The following is a 15,708-nucleotide window of genomic DNA, read 5'->3' as shown; positions in this document are numbered from 1 at the left end:
TGGTTGCTCTAAATTGTACACATTGATTTATGTTGCAAAGCTACTGCACTTTCAGACACAAAATGGCACAACTATAAAATAACAGACTCACTTAATGATGTAGCAATTTGATGCTGCCCTTCAAGTGTCAACATCTGAATCATGGCTGAAGCTACAGACATAGCCTTCCCATACCCAGCATTACACTAACACAGTCCTGGCCTACATATCAATGAACCGTGGAAGAATTTCTGAGCTTAGTCTGACCTCCTTTCCTGTGTCTGCAGACTACAAGTTCAGAATTAACAAGAGATGTTACATGTAGTTGAGCTGTTAATAGTTGTGTATGTTGTAACACAAGTCCTCACAGATAAAGTGAGTTAAAACTTTTAACTAGCTTGTTTGCGTCTTAAAGTCCACTTTAGTTCCAAACTCCAGCCAAATTACAATTATACCGAATGAGTGGCTCCTCTGCATCACATCATCTTCAGGTCACTGCTGTTAGAATTTGCTTTGGCACATCAACTTACTAATTGTCTGGATGCAATGGGCTAAATAAAGAGAGAGACAGTAACAAAAAAAAAAAAGAAATATTGACAATGGAAAGATTGATGGTAAGCATCATAAGACTATGGGACAAATTTAAGTACTTAAACATCATATTACAAGAGACAAACCTAAAGACTTAATGGCAATAGAATAATACCCAAAATACAAGCAAGATTATTTTTTTCTTTTATGTTACATTTTGGGAAAAAACAATTATATTGTCAAACCCTTACATCTATCATATGTGTTTCTGTCGCACCCATTATAGTTTAATATGATATAATAATGTTTAAGAGGATTTATAGTATGTTTCATTTTTTATTCCATCAGTACAGCATGTGAAACAGTTCAGTGGTCTTTATAATCACATTAACCTATTAAGGACACTTAAGTCCTTATAGTTTTCAGTTTCTCCTTTTTATTCATTTATAATCACAAGAATTTTCTGTGCTAGCAACATAATAATTTCCTTACTCCTTGTAGATGGTGCATATCCATCCACAAAGATAAATAGTGTACTCTGTCTCATACTATGCTTTTAATTTAAGTTTAATTACATTTTAAATTAAGTTTTTAATTTTTTAATTTAAGACTGATTGTATTGTACACAGGTCCTTACAGACAGCCCAGTGTGAACAGCAACACTTTTTACACCAAATTAAGTAGAACTTGTTTGAGATTTCCTTCAAAATCAGCAGTTAAAGTGGTAGGATGCCAGAAAATGAAAGACATGAGGGAAGAGAAGAAAGTGTATATTTTATGATCCTGTGCTATGGAAAATAGAAAGATGATTTTCAGTAAGTATATGGATTTTATTCCAAGTACCTGGGTGCATTATCTGAGATAGCATTACATGGTGTCAGCAGATGGTTCAAAGCTGCAAGCTAATTTAGCCTATAAATAACACATTTTTGCATTCTCTAACTATAAGAATGGGTAGAATGAAAGAAAGGTTTCAAAGGATTGTGGACTGCCACAGACATTGAAAGAGTAAATGGTGGTACAAAGAGGTGTAATGAAAAAGTTCAAAAAGGATGACTGTTATAGGAAAATGTAAGGAGTACTTTTTCCCCAGATTAAATGTCATTCATGAATGGATACTTATTTTAGAGAGCAGAAGAAATACAGTGACTATTTAGCAGACTTTCCAGAACATTATACCAAAAAATGAGATACTGTAAGAGTTACATTTTAAATTAAAATTAAAAGTAGTCTGGACACACCACACATTTTATAAGAGAGAAAAAAACAAAAAAAAAAAAAAACAATGCAGACTTATGCCTACATGTAGACACTGAAACTTTAAATATTCATTTTTTTCATTTTCATAGCCAGAAAACATACAAGATTTCAACCATTAATAGTGTTTTACTGTTAGTTCAAAATAATCGTACTATAGATTCTTGAAAGCATCTGAAAAAAAAACCTGAATTTGGTAAACCCCAAAGTTGTTCTCAACACCTCTTCTGTACATTATATAAAATATTTAGTACTGAGTAGTCTGAGGCTGCCCAAGAAATTTATTTTTATAGGTAGTTATCTGGACATAAGTTTATTTGCTTGTAAAAAACACACTATGATATTAGAGTAAAAACAAATAAATATTTATACAATAAAAAGTAAGAAGAACATTTCATGTTTTTCAACAACATGTTAATAGCTTGAGACTGGTGCAGTGGCAGCACTGCTGCCATTTTACAAGGAGACCAGAGTTCAAGTTCCCAGCACTCCACACATGGAGTTTACATTTTTTCCCCAGGTTTCCTTAGGTTCCCTCTCGATGATATGATTTTCTCCAAAGACAAGTGGATTAGGTGGATTGAAGATGCTAAATCAGCCCTGATATGTGTGTGTGTTTTCACTCCACGATGAGCTCAGCGACAGCACATGTGATTCAAATGAATGAAGTAGAGATTAGCCAAGAGGTGTGCTAGTTGGGCAATATAAAAAGTCAATAGATGCATTGTTGTTATTATCATTTCTTACTTTAATATTTTGTATTGACAAATTTAATTTGTTAAATTTCATTGTTGCAAGTGTGGAGTTTTGTTGTGTCCATTTTGTAGCATGTTCTTCTGACAGCTACAGCTTTGTGTATTTCATTCTTGGACAAGCCCATACTTTGACAGCAGTGGTGCTTGTTCAACATCTGGTAACAAAGTAATCACTTATGAAAACAGCTTTTTAAAAAATTGGCTTTGTTAGGAATGTTACACCTAAGAAAATTTTTTTTTGCTGAAAAGCAACATGCAGAAAAAAGGAAGAAGATAAAGAAAATGGGCTAGAAGTACACATAATAGCAGGGAGACAGGGACTGAAGCAATGATAAGTAGAGTACAACCTGATAAAGTAGGATAAAGCAGAGACATTCAGATAATGTTCTACTTCTTATTTAAAAATTGCCAAAGTTACTGCTGCCTGAAACACCGGTAATCAGGTAATCTGAGACCAGACTGAATAGTGCAGTTGTCTCCAGTTGAGTGCAGCTGAACCTATGGGTTTTTAATCTAACCCTTTTCTTAATTAGTAGCCAGTTTTTGCTATTAATTAGCTTCTTTTCCTTTCATTCTTTGAATTGTTTCATGTTCATTGCTTTCCATACATGGCACCCAAACAGAAATGAGTTGTGAAGTGAGCCAACACATGCCCAGCTAAGTCTGGGCCTGAAACTCCAACCAATTTCATTCCAACCAGTTTCTTAATTAGAAGCCAATTCTTGCTGTTAATTAAACCCCTTATTTAATTGCATGGCTTGTTGCTGCTCTCATTCTGGCACAGCAGACATTTCTAAAAATGTAGATTTTTGCCTTTCTAAGAACTTCAAAAAGTTTTGTGAACCTGAGCAGATCAACATTACTGAGGACTTCACCTTTCGTTATTTTCAGATATTGTATGATGGATGCTGTATCTCATTAATGTTTGACTGATAATTAATGAAAAAAAGAAGTAAGGGGTCTGAGTGTTAACTAGTAAGTCAATTCAAATTAAGGCAAAAGTGTTAATTAGCATCAAATACTGGTCGCTAATTAAGAAAAAGGTTAGAATGAAAACTTGTAGCCACAAGATTGCAGTTGGGCATTTCTAGTATAGTCACTGTAGGTGGTCCAAATTCAAGATAACATTTAAATGACAAATAACAGTCAGAGAATGTACTAATAGACGTCCTGTTGCAAAAGATTATTTAAAGAAACTATACATGCAAATAAAACAAGTAGTGGAGCAAAAATGGATTAAAAAAACAATGCACAACCAATTACAATGATTATAATTATTATCCCTTTTAAACCAGCTGTGAAGATGGCTTACACACCTGGGCATTCCTTATGCCATAATTATTATGATCACTAACCTTTAAATATTTCCCATAATTTTCTAAGGTCATTTTACATAGAAATTTCACATGCACATTTCTTTAGAACAACTTTGTGTCATGTTGATCCAAGTGATGACTGGCTACTTGTTCACTGAACTTCTTCAAGGTCTCTTACTCTGCATTCATGCGGTTGTCAATTTGCCCCTTGGTATCCCGACACACATGCTGTACACCTTTTCAAACTCCATTTGCCTTTTACCATGCTTTTCAATTGAGAGAAAAAAGCGTTGTTACAAAATTAGAAACAGTGTGTTCTCCATCTCTGGAACAAATGGCTCCAGCTGAGTGTCTATCTTTGGATAAGCCTTTAAGACATGCAACTTTTTAATTATCCTGCTGCTACTGTTTGAACACCCATTTACAGCCTTCATATTTAATGCTTCAAGTCAATGTTTTTGTTCATATGTATTGTTCATTTTGTTCATTGTGCATTTACAGCTGAATATATAAAAATAAAATTGTACTCTCAACACTCTATGCAAAACCAGGCAATCATGTTGATGTTTTAGCTATTTTTGATCTTGGATGTTCACACTGATACCAATCCAATATATTCTGCATCAGTAATTGTGGCATCACTTTGCACTCACCGGTAGTGTGTATTTAACTGGAAGTCTTTTGCTTGTGTGCTGCTATCAAGCTCAAGCCACTCCTTTTCCATTAATCTAAATTCTGAGTTCACCTCTTAATCATTCTCTGTGGTTTATTTCTTTTCTATTAACTTTGTATGCAAACAGAGGTAAACTATCGATTACAACACTAACATGGCTGCCATCATAGGCTTAAGTACTGATACTGTTACCATTTAGAAGACCATGTGTTGGCCACCATCAGAGATATCACTAGTGCACTAGTGTACCTAACCATATTTCTCTCAGACAAAGTCTTTCACTCCTTACTAGAACACTTTTTATAGTGTATCGTGGGTGCTTAGAAACTTAGATGCTATTAATTAAAATCTCTTCATGTGATTCATATCAAATGAAAACAGTCCTCTTATTTTGTGTGTGACTGTGTGCATGTGTGAGAGAGAGCAGAAGACTCATACTTGGCAGGAAGATAGGAACCATCAGTGTTCAAGGAAGCCTCTCAACGTACTGTGTGGAGAACAAAAGGCAAGGACACCAGTGCAGGAAACAGAGACAGCGATAGAGACAGTTGTAACATGGATGAAGACATACACTTTTTTCTAGGGGGCAGCTGATCCACCTGATGCCAGACAGTGAGGAAGGTTATCAGAAAGGCAGAATGCCTTCTGGAAAAAAAGGCACATGATCTGTGTCTGGGGAATAAGGACCATATTGTTTTGTTAAAAGTGAGGCCCAGTAGATCAGACAGTTAGCCAGTCATAAAGCTTCAGTTGTTTGGGCGTTAACACAAGGTTCCTGAACTTCCAGCACTTAAAAGAGATACAGCCCGGTGAAAAACCTTAGAGACCAGGGGCCTCATGTATAAACGGTGCGTACGCACACAAATGCTGTGTAAGAACGTTTCCACGTTCAAAATGCGATGTATAAAACCTACACTTGGCGTAAAGCCACACACTTTTCCACGGTACCTCATACCCTGTCGTACGGAAGTTCTCCACTCGGTTTTGCAGACTGGCGGCACCCAGTGTCAAAGCAGTGCTACTGTTCCTGTATGGTTATCCTTTATTCCTTAGAACCACATTTCTGACGCGGCTTTATAAATACACTGAGACTAACCGCATATTGTTTATTAGTGTAATGCATCTGATTGTTTGGCGATTCTAAATTGTCCCTAGTTTGTGCTTGGTGTGTGGGTGTCCTGCGGTGGGTTGGCGCCCTGCCTGGGATTGGTTCCTGCCTTGCGCCCTGTGTTGGCTGGGATTGGCTCCAGCAGATCCCTGTGACCCTGTGTTCGGATTCAACGGGTTGGAAAATGGATGGATGGATGCATCTGATTGTAGATTACCTGTAACAATAAAATGGCCCAGGGAATAGCCATAGTATTCCAAATACCATAACTGCTTTAACGTTGTTACTCTCACTGCACCATGTTCTTCTTCGTCTTTTTCTTCTTTCAGCTGCTCCCTTTAAGGGTTGCCACAGCGGATCATATTTTTCCATATTACTCTCACTGCACCACTCGGAGTATTTATATCACTGTATCTGAGTGGGGAGTCACAGCAGCAGCTGATCGGAAAGAGAATTATCGGTATACAACATCAAGCACATGCTGCCAAAGCCACGGCAAAACGTTTCAAAGCCTTTCCTGTACGGACTTCACGGTTCACAAACAGTTTCATCCCAAGAACTATAAACGCACTCAATCAATTGCTCCTTGTAGAACTGTTTGTAATTATAAGTACAATTACCCCACTGTAAACTTGCAGTACAGTTATAATATTGCACAACCTGCGCCACTTTATAAAGCACGTATTTACATATGATGACAATATCATTTTTAAGATGAAATGCAGCAAAATATGTTGATTATATTATACAGATAAAACTTTAACTTCATTTAAATAATCTGTATTTTTAATAATTAAACATGTGAGGACACGGTGTCACATCGCTAGCAAGTTCACGTACTGTTACTGCCTTGCGCTGTATATTTGCTGAAGCTGCCACGACACTGGAAGGATAGTCGTGGTAAGCTTACAGATGGCTTAACATCTATTACAGAGCTGATTGTGTGGCGATTGGGTATTTTTTTTTTATTAATTTTATTGCAATCTATACAAAGCCATCAAATTTTTACAAAAAGAAAAATTGAGTTAAGAACAGATCGATCCCCACCCCTGAAAGAGAGAGCAAGCCAAAGCGTAAAATTTAAGGCTTGTAAACATACCTAAATTAATAAATTCCCTGTGCTTCATGAACTTATTTTAAAATATTAGTGATTAGATCCTGCCATGTTTTGAAAAAAGTCTGTACGGATCCTCTGAGTATTTGATTTTTGCAATTTCAAATAATATAACACATCGGTTTCCCACTGACTTAAAAGAGGAGAGTTTGGGTTTTTCCAGTTTATCAGAACAAGTCTGCGTGCCAAAGTGTAGCGAATGCAATCACAATTTGTTTGTCTTTCTCCACCTTAAGCCCCACTGGAAGAACCCCAAACACAGCTGTCAATGGGTTAGGAGGGATTGTGAGTCCAAGGCTGTCTGAGAGGTAATTAAAAATTTTTGTCCAGAATAATGTTAATTTGGTGCAGGACCAGAACATGTGACCCAGTGAGGCTGGGACTTGGTTGCAACGTTCGCAGGTTGGATCATGCCCTGGAAACATTTTGGAGAGTTTTAGTCGAGACAGATGTGCTCGATATATAATTTTGAGTTGTATAATTGTATGCTTTTGCATATGGAGCTCGAGTGAATTCTCTGCATTGCTACTTTCCACTCCTTTTCTGATATATTAATTGAGAGATCTTTTTCCCAGTGTCCTCTTGGATCTTTGAAAGGAGGGATTGTAAAATGATTTTATATATTGTAGAGATGGAGTCTAAGTCCTTGAGATTGAGCAATATTTTTCCAGCATGGATGAGGGTGCAAGATGAGGAAAATCTGGAAGGTTCTGTTTAACAAAGTTCCTGATTTGAAGATAGTGAAAGAAATGTGTAGCTGGAATGTTAAATTTGGAATGTAATTGTTCATAGGATGCAAAGACGTCTATATAAAGATCTCTAAGCAAGTTAATTCCAAATTTTTCCAGATATTAAAACTGCATATGTTTGTGAAGGTTGAAAGAGGTGGTTCTCTTGCAGAGGTGCCACAGATAGAAGCTTCTCCGTCTTAAAATGCTTTCTACATTGGTTCCAGATTCTAAGTGAGTGGAGCACAATTGGGTTATTAGTGTATTGCCGATAACGTGTGTTTATTGGAGCACAGAGCAAGGAATACAAAGAAGTACTGCAGGATTTTACTTCTATTGCGTCCAAGCCTGTGTATGTTCTTCTATTTGTGTCCAGGTTCTTATCACCTGTATATTTGCTGCCCAGTAATAAAACTGGAAGTTAGGTAGAGCCATGCCGCCTTCTGCCTTTTGTCTTTGTAGGGTCGCTCTTTTGATGCGTGGATGTTTTGAATTCCAAATAAATGAGGTTATTGTTGAATCTAATTGCCTAAAGAATGATTTATTAATGTATATTGGGATGTTTTGAAATAAAAAAGGAGCTTAGGAAGAATATTCATCTTAACAGTGTTAATTCTTCCAGCTAGTGTGAGATGAAGGGTTGACCATCTATGCAAGTCTTGTTTAATTTTTTCCATGCAGACGGTGAAATTTTGTTGATATAGAGCTTTATGTTTACTTGTGATGTTTACCCTAGGTATTTAAACTGTTCTGCAATGATAAAAGGTAGGGTGTCTAATCTAATATTATATGCTTGAGAATTCACTGGAAAGAGTACACTTTTATTCAGATTAATTCTGAGACCAGAGATCTTTTGAAATTCTGTGAGTGCTGCTAAGACTGCAGGCACAGAATTTTCTGGGTCCAAATATACAGTACCATATCATCTGCATATAATGAGATTTTCTGTTCCAGTCCTTCTCTGCTAATCCTCTTTATCTGATCAGTATTTCGACAATGCATTGCCAGTGGTTCAATGGCAATGCAACAGCAGCAGTGACAAGGGCATCCTTGTCTAGTGCCACGTTCTAGTTTAAAGTAGTCTGAGCAAATGTTGTTGATGCAAACTGAAGCTTCTGGGTTAGTATACAGTAATTTAATCCATGCACAAATGTTCGGGCCAAACCCAAACTTCTCCAATGTAGTAAAAAGGTATTTCCATTCAATCATGTCGAATGCTTTTTCTGCATCCAATGATAATAATATTTCTGGGGTGTTTGATTTAGTTGGTGAGTATATTACATTAAACAGGCGTCAAAGATTTGAAAATAAGTGTCGGCGATTGGGTATTTGGGGAAAGAAAATTAAGGACAGGAATTGCAGGTTAGTATGTTTAAAAGAGACAGTACTGCTACAATAAATTATTTCATCAAAGGTCGCGCATGGCTCAGCAGCATCTTGCATGAGACATGAACAATCACTGCGCCATCGTGTTCCCATGTTTAATAACATGCTTTCATTCCAATCATCATGTAATGGATTCTGTGTCCTGTCAGAGGAAGAGAACCTGGAAGCATGTAGTGATTCACACACATAGAGCACATAGAAGATCAAATACAAAACAAAGTACTGTATTTAACATGCTATTTTAGTTACGATGGGAAACTAGTAAATTAAATGAATTTAAGATGAAGTTTATGATGTTCTACTTTAATGACAAAATAAACTACGTGATTAACGTGGAAATTTTGAGATTAAAGTTGACATTTAATACTCTTTTCCCACTGTGTGCCTATTTTTTTTGTCTATACCCTAATAAGCTCAGACGGTGGGCTACAACTCACCTTTTCATGGCAACTTTGATATGTGACTTCTTTTAATTTTTGCACGGTGTGACTTTGTGAACTTGAGCTTTCAAGTTTCTCTGACACACTATGTCACTTCCTTTTGTTGATTATACCACTGTTTAAATCAACAAATAGTACGTTTTTCCTTTGCCTCCACTTGGTATTTGCTGAAATTCTTATATTTTCCCCCGTGCTTTTCCCATTGTCTTTTCACAGAACGCTGAGCTTAAGGGCTATTTATATTGATTTGCATATTCAAAGAAGTGTAATTCTGGGAGGAACTGGGGCGGGACAGCATGCACGTGCACAAGCGTTACTTTTCACGCTGACCGGGATTTATGGAGCGGAAGAATGTGGACGTCGGAATATGCACAGATTCCTGCAGCTGGATTTTTCTGTGCATATGGACATTTTGGCCTTTGTGCTTATGCCATATTATAGTGTGAATGCTACGCACAGCGTTATTCATGAGGCCCCAGGCCCTTTAAGTGTTTTTGATGGCTCAAGGATGCACAGTCTATGGAAGCAGTTCTAGGCAGGTTTGGGTGCCAAAACACTGAAATTCAAGCTTAATTAACATTAATTAATTAACATTAACCAAAATCCATATTGTTCTAAGATAAAGGAAAACTCAGAAAATCAGATTCTTTGTGGCTTAAAAAACCCAAGAAAACCTATATACTGTGCGATGTCCAAAACAAATTTAGCATACTGTACCTAATATAAATTTTCAAAGTCACCTAAATCATAATACAGGTATCTCCATAGCAAAAGAAGAACTGGACCTGTCCATGGAAATAATTCCAGGCCTTAGCAAGAAGTTACTCCGCCAGAGCATATTAAAGTTCCCTTATTCCAGATGGATTTTTGAGCTTTGAGTCAGAAAATGACCAGAAGCAAAGCCTTACTGTCAAAAGTAAAAAGACAGGACTGTGGAGGATGGAATGTTTGGTGGCATTTGGATAAGTGTACAGGATGGCCTACTAAGAAGATTGGAACTCAACTTCTGTGTAGGCAGGCCTATAATTTTGTTCTGTTTATCTTATTTTGAAATTTGTGTTTTCTCATTCTTGTAGCAAGTCTCTTGTCCATACAATTTCTTCTTAAAATCACTAGTAATCTTCCCAGTGTTGCCACATGTGAAATGAATTTCTCCATGCAATTAATCATTCACAGGGCTCTTTATAATTCAGTCAATTTTTTGCATGCTCTCACCTTTTTTTGAATTGAGCTAACTCTCCCCCTTGCCTGTGGTGTGATCCAGAAAGTGTGGTTCACTTTTCCTGAACACAGACTTCCAATTTTTCATTTTACTACTGGCTTATTCCATACTCTCCAGGAGACATTTTGGCCATTCATCACGCTCTGTTATATTCTTTCTGAAAACTATGGCATTTTGCATATAGTCAAACCTTCTATTCCTCATAAATGTTCAATCACTTTAGATTGTTAGCTTTAGAAAGATATAGTATTCCACATGGGAGACATTTGAAATAATATATGACAAAGGGTGTAATAAAAGTTGTCAGTACACTACTTTTGCTGTGTAATAGAATATGCCTAAAGCTGCTTGCTTGATGAAAATACTAAGATTGAGATTGGACAGTTTACTCTGTGGTAAGCTGTGTAAATCATTCCCATTTTATGCTCTTAATCCTAGTTGTAAAACATTTGTATGATGCCATATTCTTTCATTTTGTATAAATCTACTTGTATGTTTGCTATTACACAGGCTGTGTTGCTGGCGTACCTTATTTATTTTCCTTTAAAGAGATTGTCTCTGTTTTTTCAGCTATACTATCACTTCTGTACTCAGCCAATAAAGTAAATGTAGGTCCTCTTACAACAAATACTGGGAATAGTCAATGATTATTAAATTCAGTTGTTCCCAAGCTCATTCCTGGGAACCCCTTTAGCCTTGGGTGTTACATCTATTCAGTTTCACAGGCTGAGTATCATTCTTACTTTTAATTGATTGTTTACTGAGCTCCCCTGTAAAATTCTAAAATATTTATTATTTTGCCAAAGCTTTTAATGCTCAAGTTTCATTTGCCATTTAATGTTTAATTCAACCTTCTCTGTACTGTTTGATCCCTAAAATGTATCCAAGATACTAACAGCAGTAAACGCTATGTGGAATGGGGTTGGGGGGTGCTTGGAGTTAGGGGGCAATCACTTCTGAGCCATGTTCAGTTCTCTGTTCATTTGTAGGAAATGTTTTTAATGAGCCAACAAGTGAAAATGGCAGTGAAGTCACTGCTCTCCTTTAGCATTCAATATTGATTTTGTTTTTTTCCTGCGCCTGCATTGCTTATGGCTAATCCCCAGTATTCAGATATAATTAAGTGACCTAACTACAGTATATAGAAAGGGTGCATTAAAAGGACAAATGAATATAAACATTTGTGAATTTCTTTAAAATATTTGTAGGCCTGGTAATTAAATGATAAGATCATTTAAAAATTGGAATGATGCACTAATTGTAAAATTTATTGGTAAAAAACTGTATTCATGGGGTTCTCCCAGAACTGAACTTGAAAACCTGTGATTTATTTCTGCCATTCCAAAATGAGGTGTTGTGTGACAGAAGAGCCTATCTTGGACCATTCAGGAAGTTGGATAGAACGCCAGACTACTACAGGCCATACTCATTCATATACTGTTGCATGATTTGTAATCACTAAACAACCTAAAAGGCTCTTCTCTGGGATGTAGGATGGATAAAAAAGTACCACAGGACCATCTGCACAGATATAAACAGGGTGTGTAAACTTCACACAAACAATAACTGGTGCATTGGCAACATTGAGAAAAGTGATTTGATTTCACTTTTGACCAAGGGCTCAGGTGAAATGGTTTCCAATGCTGAGTGTCATCACCAGGACAATCTTATTGATAATCTTATTTTGATCAATATGACCCTGTGTTCATACTGTTTGCTTATTATGGTATGCTAATAGACAGCAGGTTGTGATTAAAACTTGCAAGATTTCAGACATTATCTATTATGTACTTGCATTTAGTTCTTGGTAACACTCTAAAAAACAAATGCAATTACCCTGGCCATTAAGAGTGCAAGTGAATATTTTCTCTGTCCATTTCTACTTTATCCCTCAATAGTGAAGCTTCACTTGGGTGATTCACATCAGCTCTTTGATTTACCAGAAGATGTTATATAGCAAATGAAATCCAACCTAAATATGGAGATCCTCACAGTCTTGAGGGCAAATTTAATTTATAGCCTTTTTGAAGTGATACACTGAATTGGTGACTGTGGAATGTTGTGTTTAATTATCATCACACTGGTCTCTCTTCCATACTGTTGTCAATATACATGGAGCACATAATGTGTTGGAATAGGCAGTTTAACTAAGTTCTAATTTGATTTTGCTTATGTAGTGTGTTCTGTTAATTCTGAATTTTAACCACCTGTTAAGTGTGGTTGCCTGAGATTCTTAAAGTTTAAATAAAAGGTCAGATAGGTTGGGGAGAGGGTTCATGTTTAAGGCTTTGCCTACCATTGCAATGCTTGCAATTGCATTTTCTATGCCAGGTGATCGAATTACTTTTTTCCTCTTCTATGTATTGTCACATTTGCAGTAAGTTTTGGCAACTGGGGATGGAGTTTTGTGTTTCTAATTTTACTTTTCAAAGGTCAGTGGTTGGAGAAGTCTTGGATACTTTGAATCCACTGTATGTTTGTAGCCAGCAATTCAGATCTAATGAGTACATAAAGTTTACATGTTGCCTTAAGATTGATGCTCTGCTGAGTATTTCCAGCTGAACAAGTTTGGTATCCTACTGAAACCGGAATTGTTTGCAAGGGCAAATGCTTGTTTCAGTACAGTTCATAATGGAACGTAACCATGCAATGACACCAGGTACTGGCACACAACCTAACAAAACCAAGATGTGACTATTTTTTTCTTACTAAAAATATCAACTGTAACTTTAAAACCACATCTAGTGCTGTATGTTTATGGCAAGAAATGAATAACTCACTCAAAACTAACATGATAAAATATTTGAAACAATACAAAGATAAACTGTCACTAGGCAAACAGATCAAGTCAGGTTAATTTATAAGATTTCAGGTAATTTTGTTTGTTTATTCTATATTACTATATAGTGCTATCTGTCGAAAAAGAGAAGCTAATAATAAATATAAAAACAGGTTCGCTGAAAATGTTAGCATTCAGGCATAAGAAAGTCAACAAATTTACATTGTTAAAATTTAAAGAATTTCTCCACAAAACATTGATTGCCTTTGTCCACTTTTGATACTTTTGTTGTGTAATGCTTTTCAACAATAATTTTTACACAGCCAAAACTGATTTTGAAGGTAAAAGGAGAGGTGGAATAAACACAATCCATTGCTAAATACTTAAAAGGAGGTAGGCTTACCTTTTGATGTACCACTTATGAACTTTGTGAAAAGGGCTAATCCATATCCAAAGAAGGCAGGCACCTTTTCTCCTATTGACTACAGACCAGTGCCACTTATGTCTTACATCATGAACATCTTTGACGGACTGGTCCTGGGCTATATGAGTCCTCTTGTGGTAGACCAACTAGACTCACTGCAGTTTGCATATCTGACAAATGTTGGTGTGGAAAACACAATTACCTATCTGCTCCACTAGGCATTTCTCACCTGGACAAAGCTAGCAGCACTGTGTGAATTATATTTCTTGATTTCTCCAGTACCTCCAATATCATCTAGTCATTCCTGTTAAGGAGTAAGCTCAGAAATATGCAAGTAGATGGGTCTGTGGTGTCCTAGATAATGGACAATGGATAATGGTGTCATTTGATGGTGTCCTGGATAATGGTCAGGCAGATCATGGTTTGTGAGACTCAAGGACTGTGTTTCTGCTGTGGATGTGAGCAACACCAGTGCACCACAAGGAACAGTTCTGTCTCCTTTTCTCTTTACTCTTTACACTTCAGACTATAAATATAACACCAGTTCATGTCACTTGCAGAAATCCGCAGATAATTCTCCACTTATGAGGTGTACTGATAAAAGGGATGAGACAGAGTATAGAAGTGAGGTGAAGAACTTTGTTTCTTCATCTTAATAACAGCAAAACCAAGCAACTGGTTATTGACTTTCACCGTACTAAAGAGACTCTATGTCTGATCACTATTCAGGGAGTGCATGTTGAAGGTGGTCCACTCATACAAATACTTGTCCACATCAATGACAGGTTGGACTTGTCTCTGAACACAGTGGAACTATACAAGAATGGGCAGAGTAAGCTCTTTTTCCTTAATAGACTGTGCTCTTTTAGTGTGGGAAGTGACTTCCTTCACATCTTCTACAACTCCGTGATGGCCAGTGGAATTTTCTATGCTGTGGTGTTCTAGAATGGTAACATCACTTCAAGAGAGGTCCACTGAATCAACAGACTAATTAAAAGTGCAGGCTCATTTATAGGAAGCACTCAGAACCACCTGGAGGTCGTAGTGAATGAGAGAATTAAAAAAAAAATACTGCCATTATGAATAACGCTCTCTGACATGCTACACTGAGAACTTTTAACAAATAAATAATTCAGCAGAAGTGTTTCAATAAACACTACTCGGGCTCCTTTATACCAACAGCAATATTCCTGCGTAATGCCTCACTGCGACTGGGACTGCCAAATCAGATGTTTTCTTTCTTTTTAATTTTCTTACTTTTTAGTCATTCTGGTGTGTGCTTAAAGATAGTTTGTGTGTATATGTATTTATTTATTTAAAGAGCTTCTTTAAAAAGCCAAATTTCACTTGGGGGACAAATAAAGTTCTATCTATTTATCCTCTCTCTGCTAAACTGATCTCTATTCTGCATTTTTTAAATCATTTTCTGAACCATTTCTTCTCTTTAACACCTGCAGTTATGAGATCTCTTTTCATCCTCTTTAATAAAACACAATTTTTATTAACATTAAACTCCGTTTTAGAAATCCTAACTACCAATGTTCAGTTTTTAATTGTAGTGGCTTCATAAGTTACATATAATCCAATTATGGGTGATATGCCAGTAGACTTGCCCCTGCCTCCAACTGTAACTTGTGCCACAAACCCACCACAGCAAAAGTCCCTGACTTTCTTATAAATGATTTAGTCCTTGTAAACCTGTGTACCCTTTCAATGTCTAAATGATTTAGTCCTTGTAAACCTGTGTACCCTTTCAATGTCTGTCCACGTATAAACATAAAAGGTTTTGTTTTGGTTACATTCAGCATGTGGAATTCTCCAAAACTGGTAAAATCCATGCTATTGTTTGACGTCATTCTACACAGAGCCATCTTAACAGGATCATAGGCCCCCGGGCAAAGCACTGCACTGGGGCCCCTGTTTTGATAGCAAAAAAGAAACACACATAGGTATCAGAGGCATCGTGGGCCCCTGTGCTCCTGGGGCCCCAGGCCAG

This window comes from Polypterus senegalus, chromosome 3 (genome assembly GCF_016835505.1).
Source record: "Polypterus senegalus isolate Bchr_013 chromosome 3, ASM1683550v1, whole genome shotgun sequence".
Lineage (NCBI taxonomy): Eukaryota > Metazoa > Chordata > Cladistia > Polypteriformes > Polypteridae > Polypterus > Polypterus senegalus.
This window is presented reverse-complemented; position numbering follows the sequence as displayed.